Below are 11,587 nucleotides of genomic sequence, written 5' to 3'. Positions count from 1 at the left end.
CTCTTTCTTTCTTCTTTTCTTTCTCTTTCTTTCTTCTTTCTTTCTTTCTTTCTTTCTTTCTTTCTTTCTTTCTTTCATCCGTCTGTCATAAAGATGTTACTAAACTTTACCATTTAATTTTACTTGTTTGGATAAATCCTTCCTCATTCCTAGCACTGGATGCTAGGAAAATAGTTTCCCAGAAATCTACTGAGTTGACGGTCAGGGAGTCTAGGAGACTGGTATCAAACAAGTAAAATGTAAGTGAATATCCTTACACGTCAGTTCATTGTTAAGAGACTATTTCTCTACTTTCGGCCAAGTATTCTCAGTGATTAGCACAGTTCCCATCACACATGTAGGCTTCAATAAATATTTAAATGAGTGACTTACAATAAATAATATTTACTTGGGGCTTATGTATGTCGACATCGTGCAAAATACTTTACAGATATTGTGTCATTTAACAGTGCTCTTATTCCTATTTGATGGATAAGTAAACTGGACCTTGAGAGAATAAATAATTTGTTCCAAGTTACATGGTTAGTTAAAGGTGGTAAAACTAGGATTTAAACCAAAGAAACCTACATGCAGTGCCATAACTCTTAACCTGTATTCTGCATTATCTCCAATATCGAAAACATGCAGGAAGGAATGACTGAATGTCCCATACCTGATAAGAGACAATCATTCTCCAGGTTAATTGCGCATCCAGAATAAAAAGTAGTTAGGACTGCAAAGACGCAGGACACTGCCCATGCTTATAAACAATTTGTTTTGGTAACAGTAACTAATTTTTACTAATTTTTGTACTTGAAATGGGATGGAATGCACTATCAATTTTTTAAACATTATTTTTAAACCTAACATATCTACATGATAAAAAGAAACTTAAAATGACAACTACTTCAGCAAAGAATGATAAGCGAAACACCAGATGCTACATATTTTCAACTGCAAAAATACCACGGGAAGTCAGCTGTATCTTCTAAAATTTCATGATGTCATCGTATGGCTTCAGGATCTATCTAGTTACTTTATAATCTTATTAGCTTATCTCTGCTTCCAGTCATGCAGTAGGCCTTAATTGCATAGGTTTGTTTATAATATTGTTAGTGTTCTGGTCTCATATTTCATGCAAGAAGCATCTTGCTTACAGGCTAGTGCACAAAAACTTGCCACCCTGAGCAAAACCTACTGATCCATTGCAAAATGATATCACTGTCCCATTTTTCTGAAGAGGTCATCGTTTCCTGGCATTGAGCTATCATGCTAGTGACTCAGAGTTTTTTATTTTATTCAACTTTCCCAAAAGTTCAAGTCTAGGATGATGATTTCAAAGTGTGATGGAAGCGAAGTGTTTCAGTTCAGCAAGTTTCAATGTCACGGTGAAATTTACCATGTTTTCCAGGCATCAGTTACACTGCCAGGTTTAGAGAGATTTCAATTATATTAGGAATGGAAATAATTTTGGATTTCTTGTAGTTCTACTCTGAATTTCACTGTTCCATCTTTTTGTCTCCCAAATTTATTCATCTTTTTATTGTCTTCAATCTACATTCTTTTACAGGTGAATATTTTCTCCTTATAGAATTTTACATAAGCCATTGTCAGATGTTTCCTTGGAGATCTCATACAAATAATTGAGTTGTATTACTTTCAAAAGTTTTAAAAGTGGAACCACTAGCATTTACCACCCAATAGGAGCGGGTGCTCCTCATAGCCCTACCAGAACTAACTTGGGTCATCATAGAGAATGGGTGGCAAATTATCTCCATAAGACACTATCCCTACCTATATCTACTGGTTAGTTGGGCAAAAATGAGACCATCTTTCTTTCCCTCAGTGCCTTCTGTGAGTAAAATCTTTTAATTAAGGCTCTCCTATGTACAACCAAACAATCTGAACTGGATGTTTGAGGGATGGGACTTGAACTGATTTGCTTCTGTAAGGGAGAAGTCCAGAATTTCAGGGATGGGTTCAGGTGGGGCTGATTTAGGCAAGAGCTCAAGCAGTGTCCTGGTTTTGCTTCCTCTCAGTCACCTTAGTGGTAGACTTAGCTCTCTGCCCTTGGCATGCTAGCATTATTCTCAGCTTCATTCACAGAGCCAAGGGATAGAAATCTCCAGACTTTAAATTTCCCAAATTCCCAGACCAGCAGGAAAGGACAAATAATATTTCTCATAAGGACGGTATAAAACACCCCCAAAGTCAATGTCACTGGCTTTGATTGGCCTGACGTGGCCATGAGCTCACTGGGAAGCAATTACTGCTGCCAGGAAAGAATGATGTTCTGACTGGCTAGTTGTGGATTACGGGCCCCCCCTGGAGTCAAGGTAATGTTTTCTCCACAGGGGCCATGAGAACTGAAACTGGAGGGGTCATTTCCCAAACAGATCAATCAGAAACAGTTACGTGAATAGGATGAATGGATAGAGGCATCTACTAAACAGTGCCATTTCAGTTATTTGTCCTATTTATTCATATGCTTGGATATTTTCTATTTCTCTTTCTAGTTCTTTTACAAGCACATTAAACAGTCGTTCTCTGTTTTTCTCTGGGCCTGTTTGCTTCTGAACAGTCATCTTACATCTGGCCTTTTTATATTTATTCTTGCGTCATGCCCACAACATTTTGCTTTGTCCTTCTTACATATTATTAAATTTTGTCATCCTTGCTTTCTTTGGTTGCCGTCCTGAAACATCTCATTTCAACACCAGCTGATGTATTCATTTCTTCATATCAGATTGCCTGGATTTGGGGATAAGTATTGAAAAGTTGAATGAGTGGGCAGTGACCATCTAAGTAGTCCTCTTTGCAGATAATATTTTTTTGATAGCAAAGGAGAAAAGTCAGTGTTTTGTAGGAAGTAGAGTGCATAGATGTGAAAGAATTAAGAATGAAAAGGAAAAAAGTAAATTAAAAATATTGAAACATCTTAATCACTCTACTCAACCTTTTCTTCCTAAAGCCTTTTTATATGTTCAATTAATAACAAATAAATTTATTTGAGTTTTGCCTCTTCTTTAAGACCATGCCCACTGGAGCTGTTAATGAGCAGGAAAATGATTAAGAGCCAGGTGGCAGAGGAGCTAAGGATGTGAATCAAAGAGTCTAGATAATGCACAAGCTCAATAGTGAGTGCTAAATAATTGATACACAGGTGTATAAGATACACAACAGGACACTGATACACAGAGCAAAACACTATTGTTACTAATGGTCTCAGGTTAGCAGCAACCGTTCACCAATAATGACTCCTTATATTCAATTCTTATAATAATACGGTCCATGTTTTTGGGCCAGCAGATTCTAAAATGACTTCTTCTGGAAGGCTTTGGATTTATCTTTTTCACATGATAAAATAGCCATTAGATAACAATAGTATGGATACTAAAATCTGTCATGTATTTATTTTCACGAAACCATCACATATACCTACTGTTAGTAGAATACAATTTTTGAAACCCACAATGTCTGCATATGGTACTACATTCAAAAGACAGACACAGCATACAGGGAAAGTAAGTCTCTCTCTGTTCAGCTACCCAGTTCTCCTTTCCAGAAAAAATTGCTATTACCTGTTTCTTACGTATCCTGCCACAGACAATGTAAGCATTTGCAAACATGTGTACCTCTACAAACATAAATGAATTTTTATATACATAATTAGTAACACATTATTGTGCATCTTATTTTTTCACTTATTAATGTATGTTAAGAATTTCTAATGGCTAAATTACAAACAAGGATGTTGAAGACCAGGTTTCTAGTATAAATTCTAACCTTTTGAAGAGTAGTATTATAATTGCTATGATGGTAGGCACAAAATAAACAAAAACACCTTTGGCCCCTGGAATAAACATATGAAAAGAAATGTAAATTCAAATTCAAAAGAGAAAAGCATTGTTACCTATCAAATAAGCAAACAATAACAACAATGAAAGCCTTATTTCAATATAAAATCTGTAATGCCTATGATCAAATGCTGAAGCCAGAAACCTAAGAATAACTTCTGATTTCTTTCTCTGCTTCATCCACATTAAATATTTCACTAAGGCCTGCCATGTCATCCTTTAAAATATGTGTATTAAATCTCTCCAGAGTACATAGCTGAGTTGCACTCAGATTTCAGACCCACAGAAACTGTAAGACAATAATATTTGCTGTTTTAAGCCACCATGATTTGGGCTAATTTGTTTCACAGTGATATATATCCATATACCTTTCATAGCACCTTGTTTTTTTTCATAGTTATGGTACTTTTAAAACTCTTTCATTGATTGTTGTGATATTTATCATCTCCCTTTTAAATGTATACCCCAGAGAGTAAGAATCTTATATATTTGGTCCCCAAAATATCGGTGACATTTATTATAGTTCTGAAATTCAGTTGTTTAACAAAAGAATAAATAAATGAATTGGTATTTTGGATTTACTGCCTATGGGAGAATGTAAGCTGGTGTAAGCTCATTGTCTGTGAGTTCGTCTCTTTTATAACAACAATCTTAACTTTGCCAAGTCTTTGTCCCAGTGATTTCATTGTTAGAAACTTATCCTGGCATATGAAAATTTAGCTAGAATAAAGTTTATTGTAACTGTGTTCATAATAGCAGAACAGTGTAAACAATCTGTCTGACAATAGACTATTAAGTTATTTTTTATCCTACGTAGCCATTAGGTATAGAAAAATATTCATTAACATAGAACATATTCACTGTATGTTGTTGAGTGGTGCAAGCAAGCTACAAATCAGAAATATAATAGGTCCTGTTTACTGAGTGTTTACTATATGCTAGTCACTGTGATACGTACCTTACATGTGTGATGTCATATATATAACATATCCAGAGTTATATGTGGGGTGTGTGTGTGTGTGTGTGTGTGTATGTGTAGATTCAAAGGCATCAGATAGCTGCTTTTGCCAAACACTGATTGACATACATAGAACATGAATAGAAATTTATGTCACTAAAGTGCTTACAATGATTATCTCCGAAAGGAAAGATGGGATTCGTATTTTTGCTTTTTATTTCTTTCCCTCATTTTTCTACGGTGAGGAGGAACCTTGGGCCAAAATGCCAAAAGGAGAGTTGCCAAATGATAAGGGTTACAGATACCAAATCTAGAAAACAGAGCCAGAGAGACAAAGAGCAGAACAGTAGATCAGGGGTTGGGCAGGAATCCAGGACATGACTAGAATAACGAGCTATTGTTAATGGTTCTGCTGGGATATGCTGCCACTTCTCTAAGATAATAGGGATCCTGTAAAATCTGGGAAAGATTCTGGGTAGTACTTCTGCTAGGCACTGACATAATTAGGCATTTGTGTGCTGCCCAAACTGAATGGTCTCAGTCAGCTGCAGTATGGCCCTGCTGGACAGAAGATTGCCAGGTCAGAGGAGCTTTTAAAAAGATATCTGTTCAACTGAGCCCTGCTAGTTTGTGTGACCTGGTATCTGCTTGGTGCTGACTGCTCACGACTGAGACTGTTTGCAGGTTGAAGCATTTGAAGAACATAGCCCATTTCACCTATCTATTCTAGTTGATTTAGCTCTCCTAAGCTGCTGGGTTTAGATGTCTTGTCATTACTTGCATGAAGACCTGACTGAAACTTGGAATCGATAGCCAGAATTGTTTATTCCTTGAGCAATACTGATTTCAGATGAAACAAAGCTTCTAGACATATAGGCATGGTGATTTCGTTTGCTAGGATGCTCTTTAATTACCAGCTGCAATGGTGACATCAACATAAGAATCAGAATTTTCAAGTGTTAGAATGCTATAGGTTCATTCATGGACCAGATTACTCATTTTAATTCCTAAGATCTTTATTGGGTAGTCAGAGTGAAAAAGTACAGCATGAACCACTGTTTGTTTGTAGAAAATGATAGAAATTACTAGACATCCATGATCATCCTTCCTTTCCACGATACTTGTTTTTTTTCTAGAAATTCCACATCCAAACTTAGTATGTTTCATTGGCATTCATATATACATGGTATATTCATATTATATTTAGAACAGTCCCAGTGTTTAGAATTGAGGAAAGGAGCTCATATGTATCAAGAAGATGTCAACATTTATGATTCTGTTTGGTTCAGAATCTGTTGAATCTCCTCTTGGGACACTTAATAGAATTGTAGCACATTCAAAAGTTTGGAAACTCTTGTTCATTTGCCATGCTCTCATATCAAGGGTTTAGCGTGCAAAGACTCAAGAGTCAGATAAAGTCAGATGATCCCAAGCTCTATAAAGCTGGTCCTAGCATAGGTAAGGATCCCAAAAGAGAATCTCATAATGGTTTGGCAGACATAAAAATAAACAGATTTTTCTGTTCTTTTTCAAAAGGGGTGTCATGGGGCCTAATGAATTTTCAATACAGAGTATGTCTCTGTGTAATCTTGAGTACTTAGAAAGTGAAGAGTCTTGCTGAACAGGCACTTGTATATGGGCAAAAGAACCTGCACAGAGTGGTCCTTATTTTCAGTTGATGTTACCAGGGTTTCTACCTTGGAGCCCCCATGATATTGCCTAGTCACATGGGAATGGATTGGTTTTGGAACAGTTGTTAGGTCCACTGGATTGGTGTTTGGCAAAAGCAGCTATCTGATGCCTTTCAATCTATCGAGGATCATAATAGGATGCAGCTCCACTCCAGCTTTAATTCCATAGGGTGCAGAACATTTGCCTCCAACCCACCACCCCCACCCAGGATATGACACAAGGCCTAGGCTGCTCTCTTCTCCATTGGCTTGGTGAGTCTTAAATTGGGCCCCTGCATACAAGGATGCCCAATGATCATTGTTTAACCCTTCTACCTTAGGCATTGAGTGCAGCCAGCACTCTTTAACCTTTAAATTTTGTCATGTAGTGCCAAAGTCCATAGGTGCCAGGCATAAAGACTGGCTATAACCTCAGGTGTCTCAGAAGGAAGGGGACAGGGTAGGTCAGCAAGGTTCAGTGCTTGTGGACAGAATGGGTGATAATGCTCACACAGGATTAGCAGAGATGTTTAACCCGATTGTTAATTTAAGTATTATTTATGTCAACAAGTTAAGCATTCAGTACAAGTTCTTCAACCATTTCAGGAGATAACACTACTCAGTGTAAATTGCATTTAAGGACAATGGAGCAGGTCAACAGGGCCCCTGAATTATGCATTTTAATCTGAGCACAAAGTGAAAGCAAAAGATCGTCTATAAGTACAAGTGTTTCTTTTAGTAAATATATTTTTTCATAAAGCACAATTGTAGCTAAAAGCTAACAGTTTACTTATGAACCTATTAAAAGTTAAATAACTTTTCTACAGAAAATTACTGCATCAGAAATAGACCTGAAACTAAACCCCCAAATATCCAATATTGAGTCTTGTACCTGGCTAGATTATTGACCATCATATGGCTTAAATTTATCTTATTGATCTAGTAAGATAAAAAGAGATGAAATTTCCTGGAAAAAGAATGGCTATTTCTTCAGTATCAATATTTTTATTTGACATCCATCAAGTAAAACCCACAATTTGATTTTAGTCATCCTAAGTTATTAAAAACTGTTTTTTATGCTATCATTTTGGAATGCAAAACCATCGATCTTTCTGGAAAAATTATAATAGGGCATGTTTGATCACCCTTTTCCATGACCCAGCTCTAACCATCTTGGAGGTTAAAAAAAAAAAAAAAAAAAAAAAAAAAAAAAACTCCTATAGAAAAGATGTAGGTCATTATTGAGAAAAATGGTTCTTCAAAGCACTATTGATTGCCAAAAAAACTATTACTGTGAAAAGAGAAATCTTCAACTACTCCTAAAATAATTGACTGGACATATGTTATATGTGACCCAATGGCACAAAAAAGAATTTCATTTAATCAACAAAATAGATCTTTCACATAAAAGTTGGCCTCTTATAATGACATACAATAATCACCAATTTTATAGTGGACTCCAATATTAAAGAAGCCCTTCTGAAAGCAATTGACTTTAAAATGGTCTCTATTTTAACATCATGAGATTCACCTCCTGTCCAAACTAAATTGTCTCAGTCAGATGCAGTGTGGATTGGATGGCCAGAGGGTCCCCGGGTTAGAAGAGCTTTCAGAGAGGCGTCTGTTCCACTAAGCCCTGTTGGTTTATGTGTTTGTGGCATCTGCTTAGTGCCGGCTGCCCAGGATTTAGCACGCAAGTTGAACAAAAAGGATAGCCACCCACAATTTTTAAAATAAATTTTATGTTTTAAAAAAAGAGTAGATTGAGATTTAGAAATTTTTGGTCACAACCTGAGCAAGTCACTTCATTTTTTACCCTCGGTTTTTTAATCTAAAAAATGAGGAGGGAATTGAACTGATAATGTCTAATTCCTTTCTTACCTCTAAGATGCTGTGATTTTGTTAATGCACACTAATGCTTGTTAATATGTTGCTGATGACAATAGTTCATGTGTGTTCATCCGTTGAAGAATTTTATTTCTCACTCAAGGTGAGATCATTTTTATCATGACTTTCAGCCTGTTTCATTTTATGGATAACTTTTTGGGCTCAAAAAGTTAGGGCTAATCTAATCTTTCACATAAAGTTAGCAGAAATGAAAATTTTGTGAGTAAAAATTATTTCAATGTAAATAAAGGTAAAATAATGTAAGACAATAGTTTTTCCCTTATTTACAGGAAATTTTTTGAGGACATGGCATTTGTGACCTAATTGAGAATTCCGGTAGTTTATGTAGTGAGGGAGGGAAGAAAGGAGAGATGCTATTTGCTCAGAAGTAATTAGCAATCTGCAACCACTCACCAGTGAAGAAATGAAACTAAATCCATAATACCTGTCAAAATTAGAACTATAAAAATACCTTAACTACCATTAAGAATTATAAGTAAATAGCCAGTTTAGAATAATTAGAGTAGTTCCTATATTGAAAAATCAGGATTATCCATTATTGTTCCCAAGCATATTTAAATAAGTATTACACAAGTATTTCCTTTATTTTCTCATTATCTTCAATTGATTCTGTGTTTACATGTGGCTACTGAATCAATTACTTTAATTGAATCTCTTTTTATACTGTCTTGATCATTCAGGTATGCCCAGCTAATCACATTGATAACCTATTCAACATGACTCAGTGAAAAAAAGACCACTGAAATCTCAAAGTTAGCTGTTTTGCCCATGGATCTTCCTTCATATAAACACAGGACAAAGGTACACTTTGCATCCATTCATTTAAAATTACCAAAATGTCTCTGGCTTTCATGACTGTAGACCATGGAGTACAGGTTTCAGGTAAGCTAGTTTCCTCTCAGATTGCCAAAGAAATGCAATATTGCCTTTACTATTAAATTACATTTAAGCATTCAATCTGTCTCTAACATCATTTCTTTCTTATATACACTTTTAAAGTTAAAGTAATATTTGCACAACTGATATGGTTTGGCTGTGTCCTCACCCAAATCCCATCTTGAATTGTAGTTCCCATAATCCTCACGTGTCACAGGAGGGACATGGTGAGAGGTAATTGAATCATGGGGGTGGTTTCCCCATGCTGTTCTCATGATAGTGAGTGGGTTTTTATGAGATCTGATGGTTTAATAAGTGTCTGGCATTTCCCCTGTTGGCACTCACTCTCTCCTGCAACCTTGAGAAGAAGATTCCTGGTTCTGCTTAGTCTTCCACCATGATTGTAAGTTTCCTGAGGCCTCCCCAGCTATGCAGAACTGTGAGTAAATTAAATTTCTTTTCTTTATAAATTACTCAGTCTGAGGTATTCCTTCATTGTAGCATGACAACAGACTAAAACAACAACTGTCTACAAATTTGGGGGAAAATTTTTTAAAAATTTACTTGTAATCATATTATTCAAATAACCATTAATATTTTACTTTGTCTTTATTTATCCTAACCTTTTTCTAAGGGATAAACATATTCACACATATGTAAATACAAACAAATGTCTCCTATTTATTGTATTTCTCTATCCATGTTTATCTGTTTGCATATATGGATATGTATGTGCATGTATATGCATTGTATTATGTATGTAGCTCATTATTTTTCTTTTACTCCTTTAAAAAAATTTCAACATAGTGTCATGGGCATGTCCCTACATTTATTAAGTAGTATTCAAAAACATAATTATATAGTCTGTGTAATATCATCAAAATATTAACTATTTTTAAGATATTTCTTTATTATCGAATATTAGCATTTTCACTTAGAATTACTTCATTTTTGAAGACTGCTCTAGAGTTGCATTTCTGATAATTCTGCAGCCATAACCAAATATTTACGTCCTAATCTTCATATTTATTATATTTAATGGGTCTAGTGTCTTCTTAATTGTAGTCATCTGGCCAGGTCCCAAGTGAGAGGATTTCTACTGTAATTTCATTTTGATGACTCTATATATCAGTAAGAAAACAACTCCTTTTTTCTAAGCAAAAAGTCCTTTTCTCTTTATTGCCCAACAAAGAATCTTCAACCTGCGTCTACTATATAAGAGAGAAGTAAGTGGATTGTCACATAAAAGAAAAAAGAATTAACAGTTTCCTTTTACTGTTACCTGGTTTACAGAAAATTAAATATCTGCCAAAGGCTATGATAGTTTATTTTAATATGGAAGTAGCGCGCGCGCACACACACACACACACACACACACACACACACACACATACACGGCTTTTGTCTTTTTCTGCCTTGGAAAAATGAAATGTAGCTATTCTTTTCTGGGACTGTTATTGGAAGGTTAATCCCTTCCTCCCCTCAAGGGAAGGAAAACTCAGTTTCTCAGTTTCTTATGATTTGGCCTCTGAGTTTAATGAATCATCAGGTTACATTATACAAGGTTTGGGGAAGATCTGGGAAGATGGGAATTTTTATACACCATTGGAAGAATATAAATTAGTACAACAGCTTTGTAAGGTAATGATGTCTATTCCAGTTAAAGGTATACATTCCTTATAAACATTAATTCCATTCTCAGTCAGGTACAAAAGGAGACAAATATATTAATGGTGTTACTTGAGACCAGGAGTTTGATAGCAGCCTGGGCAGCCTAGTGAGTCCACCACCCTCACGAGAAATTATTAACAAATAGCCAGGTGTGGTGGCATGCACCTGTTGTCCTAACTACTCAGGAGGCTGAGGCAGGAGGATGGCTTGAGCCCAGGACTTTGAGGTTGTAGTGAACCATGATAGCACCATTGCACTCTAGCCTGGGTGATGGAGTGAGAACTTATCTCTAAAAAAAACTAGAAAAAAAATATTGAAACTTACTTATTGGCATGAGGAAAATATTCACAACATATTTTGTTCAAGAAAAAGATTTCAATACAACATAGAATATACATAGTAGCGATAATTTAGCAAAATATATATGCATATTTATATGTACAAATGACAGAGGAAATATTTCAACATGTCATTACCTTATGATTTTTATTTATTGTTCATTCATTTATATTTTGCATGTGTCCTACAATAAACATGCTTTAATAAAAGGTATTTAGAAGACAATTGGTCACTAAAATAATAAACATTTTGTACTGCCCCATTCACTTTTATAACAGACATTTTATGTAGAAAGAGAACTGGTCTGGGAGTCTAAAGATAAGATCTTA

The sequence above is a fragment of the Sapajus apella genome, unplaced genomic scaffold (assembly GCF_009761245.1).
Source record: "Sapajus apella isolate SASKATOON/1434 unplaced genomic scaffold, GSC_monkey_1.0 scaffold8, whole genome shotgun sequence".
NCBI lineage: Eukaryota > Metazoa > Chordata > Mammalia > Primates > Cebidae > Sapajus > Sapajus apella.
This window is presented reverse-complemented; position numbering follows the sequence as displayed.